General features: G+C 34.3%; 1 pseudogene; it reads left to right on the top strand.

The window, feature by feature from the left end:
- Window positions 4,568-9,599, top strand: LOC108662440 (annotated as a pseudogene).

Below are 10,089 nucleotides of genomic sequence, written 5' to 3' on the forward strand. Positions count from 1 at the left end.
ACCATTTTAAGTCATCCATGAACTGTGAAACTCTTAATCTCACCTTAAAATTCCTATTTGATCTAGTTCGAGGATTAAATAAACTTTGTTGTACCTCTAGGTACAATACCGACTTTTGTAAATTTTTCGGGACTCTCCTAGCATGCAATCATGCTATCATCACATGTATGTCATGAATAGTATTTTATATGGTCGGGCTTTACAGATAAGGTGCTACAAAGGATACTTTGTAAATGGTTTCAAGTTTCACATCCTAGATTACGGCCAAAATCGTAAGATAATGAATAGTAGGGTTTGTATAAAAGGAAGTTTTTACAATGATTATGAGCGTGACTTTTATGATATTTTAGTGGATATAATCGAGTTGGAGTATTTTGGAATTGGAAATAGAGTTGTGCTATTTAAGTGTCATTGGTTTGACACTGAAAAAGGTATTAAGGTAGATCCTTTGCATGGTCTTGTTAAAATTAAATGCAACTCAATACTTGCCATTAATGAACCATTTGTTTTAGCAGCACAAGTTCACCAAGTTTATTATAGTAGTTATCCATCAAGGAAAAGAGATCAACGTGATTGGTGGGTAGTATTTAAAACAAAAGCTAGGAGTAGATATAACATTCCTAGTAGTGGAGATAGAGAAAATGAAATTGATTTGAATGAAGAAGTATACCAAGAAGACGTGTCTATTTCAATTAATGCTACTCCATCTGAAGAACTTAATAACTTGACAGTCTTAGCAAGTGGTGATTATGAAGAGGTTAATCTCTTGATTGAGGATGAAGACGATGACATGCAAAGAGATGAAGATGAAGAAGATGACATGGAAATAGATGAAAATGAAGATGACGATGAAGAAGAAGATGAATTTGAAGACAACACTTCTAAAACTTTGAGTGATGATAGTGATAATAATGAAGAACATGAGTTTGATTATTCTGAAAGTGATTGATGATGGTAGGCATATATGATATTGGTTTGATATTTTTTGTTACATAGTTGTATATTTGTTAATTTTATAATATTAAAAGATCTTGACATTATGTAAAATTTAATCTAAGTTTATATTTATAAATGTTGAGATTAATACTATATAATGGCTATTTTATTGTACAAATGAATAATCATACTTGTCATTGTTGTAAATTGATGGTTTCTATACTTTGTTTCAATTTGATTGAAAATAATTTGTGTTTGAATTTTAACATTATAAATATTGCAAGAACGATGGTTAAAGGGAAGCATTCAAAACCGTGACCTAGATCAACAAATGCCTCTGGAAGTATGTCTTTGCTTACAAATGCTAGAGAATTTGCTGATCTATCCATTCAACAACAGATGCAACATGAGTTTAATGATGTGCCATTTGAGACACCTTCTTTGTTGGGTGCATCTACAGAGCAAGTAGAAAATGAGACATCTACTCACGATTCTCGTAGATCCCCATCTATTGATTTAGGTACAAGTGTAGATGACACATCCTCAAGGTCAAAGGGTAGGGGGCCTAGTGTAGGACTACAGACTCCTGTAGATCCATCAGACAGATTGCATATAACTCCTATTGGGGAGAGGTATGTTGTCTTAAGATATTTCTAATATTTGTTAATGAAATTGTTATATTTGTTAAAAATTTTAATATATAAAAATTTTCTTTTATATTCTACAAGCACTTTTTTCGAGCGAGGGGTCACCGCTACAATCACAATGATCATCAAAAATCACTTCAATGGTCCATGGTCGACATGGAGGAAAGTCCCTAATGATGTAAAGGAGTTAATGTTTCAAAAATTACAGGTACGTAGTTTGTTATTTATTTATTTATTATAACTTTATGTTTTCAATTAATTTCTATCAATTTTTTTAATAACGTTATTATTTTGCTATAGGAAAAATGTGTTTGGTCTGCAAATCACAATGTTTTGGTTCGATGAATATGGAAAAAAATTTGTTCCGATCGGTTAAGAGACATGCTATCAGAAGAAAGGAATAAAGTAATGACAGAAGCCAAAACAAACAACATTAAGGACTGCGAAGGCATGTCAAGGGAATGGATCATGAATGAAATTTGGGATCTCCTTATCGATACGGTATGGGGTACAGAAGAATGGCAAGACAAATCGAGAAAAGCAAGGCAAAATCGTTTAACGGCAAAAAAAGGAAGCATCCCAAAGCACACCGGCGGTTCAGTTCCATTTGTGGTTCATGCAAAAAGGATGGTATGAATTACTTTTACTTTGCATTTATATGTTCGGTTTTCTTTCAAACTAAATTTAAATTGTATGTTTAGTAGTTTGACTTTGATTTTTCCTTTCATGTTATTTATATATATTGATTATAATTGAGTATATATAATTGTAAATAAATGTAGGCAATTGAGATGAAACGAGATGTTAGCTTTTTGGAAGTGTTTAACCGCACTCATAAGCGTTTAGGGGGTCATGGTGATTTTATAGATAACAAGTCCAAGTCTACGAGTGTACGTACCAAATTGATTAATTCTAAGATTAAAGTTGATGACTGTAGTTGAATATTAATCTAATTTAATTTTTTTTGGTAGGAAATGTATAATTTTGTACTATCGCAGAAGTATGGTGAGGGTTCATCTTCTCAGCCAGAATTAGATCCGAATGCTTGGACTGAAGCAATTGGAGGGATTGAGACTACATGCACCCACATGTATGGGTTTGGTAATCAGGTTCCTGCTACAGCTTTGATTATTCTACTTTATAGAATTATTTTACTTTAATTTTGTTATTAAATATTAGCTAAGTCCTCAATTTTCAATTATAATTTACTTATTTTTAGTTGTTTTTATAATTAGGTTACTTTTAAGTTAGTTATTTTAAATGTATGTTATTTCTTTTAATTTGTTTATTATTGATTAGTTTTTATATTTTTTGTAGGATTAAAGGTGATTTGGGTTTAATTTTGGAAAGTAAGATGTTGAAAGACCCAGAATCTACTTGCATATGTTTTAGTATTTTGGCCATATCTCAAGCTACAGAACTCCAAATGATGCGATTATTAAACCAGTGGAAAGCTAAGAGACAGACCTACAACTTTTGTGCAGATCACTTTGCCCAGTTCTACTTTGAAGATAGATAAAATCGCATTAGAAAATAATAGACGTACTGTGCCGGGAATGAAAATTTGTAAAGATTGACAATTTGAATTTTGGGCCTCTTATTATACTTTTAAGCCCAATTAAACCCTAAGTCAGCTTAAAGAACTTTAGGTTTAGTCTATTAGTATAAATAGGATATGTTTGATAATATTAAAAAAGAGAGAAAGACAACCTTTGGGAGATTCAAGAAACTAGAAGTTGAGGCTGAAACTTGAAGATCAAGGCGGAGAATATTGTTTTGTTTTCTTCCTTAGCTTTTATCTTGATACTTTTATGGGTTGAATTTTATACAATGTTATTTTATTTTGCAATTATGTGTAGCTAAACTTCTTTCTCTAGGATTGCAATTGAACTCACATGTAGTTTAAGTTTTTAATCTCTTTCTTACTTATTTTAATGGAATTTGAATTGTTTATTTCAATTTGTTCTTAATGCTTTTAATTGCCTGATCACCAATTAAATTGATCTAGGAACCTAAACAAACTTGGGAAAGGGAGTTTAGAGTAAACTAAAATTGGGATAGCATATGATCAAATTAATTGATTTGCGTATAGGATAGGGATATACCTATAGGCCATATGTAGCCAGATTAGAGCTTGAACTTAATGAGTCTGTTTTAATTTCAATTCACATAGGGATATAGTGTTTTGATTAAAATAGATATTTTTATAGGACGAGTCGGGAGACCCTTATAAATAATTTAGGACTCTAGGTTAGCAATTCAACCCATTGAAATAAGTTAAGGAAGAGAGGTAAGATTTAGATGAAGTGTGAGGGATATTGTAATCCTAGGTTTGTTTAATTTGATATTTTCTCAAGATTATTATTATTTTGATTTTTCTTATTAGTTTTAATTTCAGTTAATCAGTTTTAGTTAATTACTTAATTTTGATTGTTTGGATAAGATTGAATTGTTTTAATTTTAGTACTTAGTAAAGTTTTAGATCAATTTCTTGTGGGATCGATACTCTGCTTGCTAATATACTATCTATTCAATACGTATACTTGCGTAGTAAGATTTTAACTGACAAGTTTTTGGTGCCGTTGCCGGGGAATTAATTCTAGATTTATTACTAATACTAATACCAAACAATTTAGTCTTACTTCAAATTTTATTTTTCTTATTTTAATTTTAGCTTTTATTTTCTTGCAGATATCTTTGGTCATTGTATGCAAAGAAGAGACAACTTGAATCTTGTTCCTTTTGATCCTGAGATAGAAAGAACTTTCAGAAGGCGTCGAAGGGAGAATTTACAAGTTGCAGTTTGAAATCAGGCAATGGCCGAGGATAACATTAATAATGGTAATAATGCCATTAATGTGGTTCCCGAAGCAAATAGAGCATTGTGAGACTATGTAGTTCCTCTGTTGCAAGATTTGCACCAAAGCATTAGGAGACCTTCCATCAATGCATATAATTTTGAAATTAAACCAGCCTATATTCAGATGATTCAGTCTTCAGTCCAGTTTAGTGGGTTACCTAGTGATGATCCTAATGCTCATTTAGTAAATTTCCTGGAGATTTGTGATACCTTTAAATATAATGGAGTGACTGATGATGCTATTAGATTGAGACTGTTTCCATTCTCTCTAAGGGATAAAGCAGAAAGTTGGCTTAATTCACAGCCTAATGGGTCTATCATTACATGGGAAGAATTGGCTCAAAAGTTTCTCGCAAAGTTCTTTCCACCTGCAAAGACTACAAAGTTGAGGAACGATATCACCTCATTCACACAATTTGATGCTGAGTCCTTGTATGAAGCTTGGGAGAGATTTAAAGAACTACTGCGAAAATGCCCACATCACGGGCTTCTTGATTGGTTGCAAGTTCAGACATTCTATAATGGGCTTATTGGGTCAATTAAAACCACAATTGATGCTGCTGTTGGTGGGGCATTGATGAGTAAGAATGCGGCAGATGCTTATAAATTGTTGGAAGAGATGGCTTCAAATAATTATCAATGGCCTTCAGAAAGGTCGGGTTCGAGAAAAGCTTTTGGAGCCTATGAAGTTGATGCAATGAGCAACTTAGCCGCGCAAGTGGCTGCACTGTCCAAAAAGATCGACACAATGGGAGCTCATGCAGTTCAAAATTCAATTTGTGAGATGTGTGGGGATGGCCATTCAAATGATCAATGTCCATACAATTCTGAATTAGTTCAGTTTGTGGGGAACTTTAACAGACAGCAGAACAACCCATATTCTAATACTTATAATCCTGGTTGGAGAAACCATCCAAATTTTTCATGGAATAACAATGCAAGGCCTTCCAATCCAAAACCCAACATGCCTCCAGGATTTCAACAGCAAGTTAGACCACCACTTCCTGACAAGAAGCCCCAAATGGAAGAACTACTTTTGCAGTATATATTCAAGAGTGATGTGATAATTCAAAGCTTTGGAGCATCCTTGAGAAATCTTGAAACTCAAGTGGGACAACTTGCAAATTTCGTCAATAGTAGACCTCAAGGTTCCTTACCTAGTGACACACAAATCAATCCTAAAGGTAAGGAACAATGCCAAGCAATCACCTTAAGGAATGGAAAAGAGATTGAAGGGGTGAATGAAAAAGTAGTTGAACTTGAGAATGAACATGTTGATAATGAAAGAATTTGTGAGAAAGAAAGTGAAGTTGAACAGAAAGAGAAGGTCAAGGCTGAAAATCAAGGAGTTTCTCAAGTCATCCATCTTCCACCATCTTTTCCCCAAAGGCTCCAAAAGCAAAAGCTTGAGAAGCAATTTCAGAAGTTCATTGATGTCTTCAAGAAATTACACATAAATATTCCTTTTGCTGAAGCTCTAGAACAAATGCCTAGTTATGTCAAGTTCTTGAAGGACATCCTCTCCAAAAAGAGAAAGTTATGTGAGTTTGAAATTGTCTCCCTTACAGAAGAGTGTAGTGCAATTCTCCAAAACAAGCTACCACCAAAACTCAAAGATCCAGGTAGTTTCACAATCCCTTGCACTATTGGTAATTTATTTTTTACAAAAGCTTTGAGTGATTTAGGTGCAAGTATCAATTTAATGCCTTGGTCAATTTTTGAGAAACTTGGTTTGGGGGAATGCATTGCAATTGGCTGATCGTTCTTATGTGTACCCAAGGGGAATTATTGAAGATGTTCTTGTCAAGGTAGATAACTTTATTTTTCCAGTTGATTTTATAATTCTTGACATGGAAGAAGATAGGCAAATTTCAATCATTCTTGGGAGGCCATTCTTAGCAACTGTTAGAGCTTTAATTGATGTTGAAAAAGGTGAGCTTACTTTGAGAGTTCAAGACCAACAGGTAACATTTAATATTTTCAAAGCTTTAAAATTGCCTGTGACATCTGAAGACTGTTTTTCTGTGAGTGTAGTGAACAATTTGACACATGATGTTTTCTTAGAAGAAAATCCCAATGATCCTCTTGAAGCATGTTTAATAGCTAACTCTGATAGGAATGATGATGAGTTTATTGAATATTCAAATTTGTTGAATGCTCACTTCAGATTTAGAACTAATCATCAATTTGAGTCTTTAGATATTTCAGCTTTTTTGGTGCCAACTTCTAAGCCTTCCGTTGAGGAGCCACCTACTTTGGAACTCAAACCTCTACCAGTACACTTGAGGTATGCTTTTCTTGGAAAATCTTCCACTCTTCCGGTTATTATTTCTGATGCTCTTACTAGCTTGCAATAGGAGAAGTTTTTGCGAACACTAAGAGAATTCAAGAAAGCAATAGGGTGGACCATAGCTGATATTAAGGGAATTAGCCCTTCTATTTGCATGCACAAAATTCTTCTTGAGGAAGATCACAAAGCCACAATTGAACAGCAAAAAAGATTGAATCCCATCATGAAGAAAGTGGTCAAGAAAGAAATCATCAAGTGGTTGGATGCCGGAATAATCTACACTATCTCTGATAGCTCATGGGTAAGTCCAGTTCAATGTGTTCCTAAGAAAGGAGGAATGACTGTGGTGGCCAATGACAATAATGAGCTCATTCCAACAAGAACGATGACTGGATGGAGAGTGTGCATGGACTACCGCAAGCTCAACAAAGCTACAAGGAAAGATCACTTCCCTCTTCCATTCATTGATCAAATGTTAGATCGCTTGGCTGGTAAGGAATATTATTGTTTTCTAGATGGTTATTCTGGCTATAACCAAATTGCTATTGCTCATGAAGATCAGGAAAAGACTACATTTACATGTCCTTATGGCACATTTGCTTTTAGAAGAATGCCATTTGGATTATGTAATGCACCTGCCACCTTTCAACGATGCATGATGGCCATATTCACAGACATAGTGGAAAAATGCCTAAAGGTATTTATGGATGATTTCTCAGTCTTTGGAAATAATTTTGATGATTGTCTTTTAAATTTTGCTAGGGTACTCAAGAGGTGCGAAGAGACAAATTTGGTGCTCAATTGGGAGAAATGTCACTTCATGGTGCGAGAAGGTATTGTTCTTGGGCACAAGATCTCTAGTAATGGCATTGAGGTAGATAAAGCAAAAATTGAAGCAATTGAGAAATTACCACCTCCAATAAATGTCAAAGGTATTAGAAATTTTCTTGGTCATGCTGGTTTTTATAGAAAATTTATTAAGGACTTTTCAAAAATTTCTAAACCACTTTGCAATTTATTGGAGAAAGATGTGCCATTTAAGTTTGATAATGAATGTCTTGTTGCTTTTGATGAATTGAAGAAAAGATTAATATCTGCACCTATCATAATTATTCCCGATTGGACTCTTCCTTTTGAGCTAATGTGTGATGCGAGTGATTATGCAATGGGAGTTGTTTTGGGACAAAAGAAGGATAAAATATTCCATTCCATCTATTATGCTAGCAAGACTTTAAACGAGGCTCAGAAAAATTATACCACGACAGAAAAGGAGCTCTTAGCTGTGGTTTTTGCTTTTGACAAATTTCGCTCCTATCTCGTGGGGACAAAGGTGATAGTGTACACTGATCACTCAGCTATCAAGTATTTGATTGCCAAGAAAGATGCTAAGCCAAGATTGATAAGATGGATCCTCTTACTTCAAGAATTTGATCTTGAGATTCGTGATAGAAAAGGAACAGAAAATCAAGTTGTAGACCACCTCTCAAGATTAGAAATTGAAGCTCAAGGTAAGGATTCGACCATAATCAAAGAGACGTTTGCTGATGAACAAATCCTTCAAGTTGGTAAGAAATCACTTCCTTGGTATGCTGATTTTGTAAACTATTTGGTAAGTAATATTATTTCCCCTTATTTAAATTTTCATCAGAAAAAGAAATTTTTGCATGATGTTAAATTTTATTTTTGGGATGAGCCTTACTTGTTCAAACAGTGTAAAGACTAGATATTCAGAAAATGCATCCCGGAGGAAAAGATTTAAAGTGTGCTTCACCATTGCCATTCTTTAGATTATGGAGGACATTTTGGAGGAGCAAGGACTGCTGCTAAAGTCCTCCAATTAGGTTTGTATTGGCCTACATTATTTAAGGATGCTCATAATTTTGTATTGCATTGTGACAGGTGCCAAAAGGTGGGAAATATCGCAAGGCGACATGAGATACCTCTCAACAACATCATGGAGATAGAGATTTTTGATGTATGGGGTATTGACTTCATGGGTCCGTTCATATCCTCATATAACAACAAATACATTTTGCTTGCTGTGGATTATGTCTCCAAGTGGGTTGAAGCAGCAGCCTTTCCTCATAATGATTCGAAGGTGGTCATGAATTTCATCAAGAAAAATATTTTCACTCGATTCGGCACTCCAAGGGCAATCATTAGTGATGAGGGAAGTCACTTTTGCAACAAATATTTTGATGCCCTTCTGGCAAAATATGGAGTTAAACATAAGGTTGCCACTACGCACCATCCTCAGACTAATGGCCAAGCAGAAGTATCGAATCGCGAAATCAAGAGGATTTTGGAGAAAACCGTGTGTCCCACAAGAAAAGATTGGTCTAAGAGATTGGATGATGCACTGTGGGCATATAGGACTGCTTGTAAGACCCCGATTGGTATGTCTCCATATAAGTGTGTCTTTGGCAAAGCTTGTCACTTACCGGTGGAACTTGAACACAATGCTTATTGGGCTGTCAAGAAGTTAAATTTTGATCTACAAGCAGCAGGTGAGCAAAGGTTGTTGCAGTTAAATGAGCTTGATGAATTTCGCTTTCAAGCTTATGAGAATGTCAAACTCTACAAAGAGAAAACGAAGCAATGGCATGATAAGAAGATATTGGCAAGAAGCTTTGAGCCAGGACAAGCAGTGTTGCTTTATAATTCTCGCTTAAAATTATTTTCGGGAAAGCTCAAATCAAGGTGGTCTGGTCCTTTTATTATCAATGAAGTATTCCCACATGGAGCGATCGAAGTTAGAGGGATAGATGGTCGAAAATTTAAAGTCAATGGACAAAGATTAAAGCATTATTGGGGAGGCGAAATTAATCGTCAACAGTCCTCAATTCACTTGCTTGATACGGCCTAGAGTCCAAGACAATCCAGCCGAAGACTATAAATGAAGCGCTTCTTGGGAGGCAACCCAAGCTTCTTAACTTTACTCAGTTTTGGTTTATTTTATTTTTATTATTTTTATTATTATTTTACTTTATTATTATTATTATTATTATCTATTCTTTTCCCTTTTTGCAAGTCAAAAAACCGATTCGGAGTGAGGGGAGTATTCTTGTCCCTTGTCTTTTATTTTCTTTTATCACATTGAGGACAATGTTCATTCTAAGTTTGGGAGAGTAGTTTAGAATTTTGTTAGTTTATTTACATGTTTTATTTGTGATTTGCATTGTTAGTTTATTTACATGTTTTATTTGTGATTTGCATGTTTTGTTGTGTTAAAAAAAAAATTGAGATAGTTATATCTTATTCTTGATTGTCCCAATCCTAGGATGATATTTTAATTATCTTTTGATTCTTAGCTTTTGGGAAGCATATAGTTATGATTTAATTTTATGTAATATTCT

The sequence above is a fragment of the Theobroma cacao genome, chromosome 6 (genome assembly GCF_000208745.1).
Source record: "Theobroma cacao cultivar B97-61/B2 chromosome 6, Criollo_cocoa_genome_V2, whole genome shotgun sequence".
NCBI lineage: Eukaryota > Viridiplantae > Streptophyta > Magnoliopsida > Malvales > Malvaceae > Theobroma > Theobroma cacao.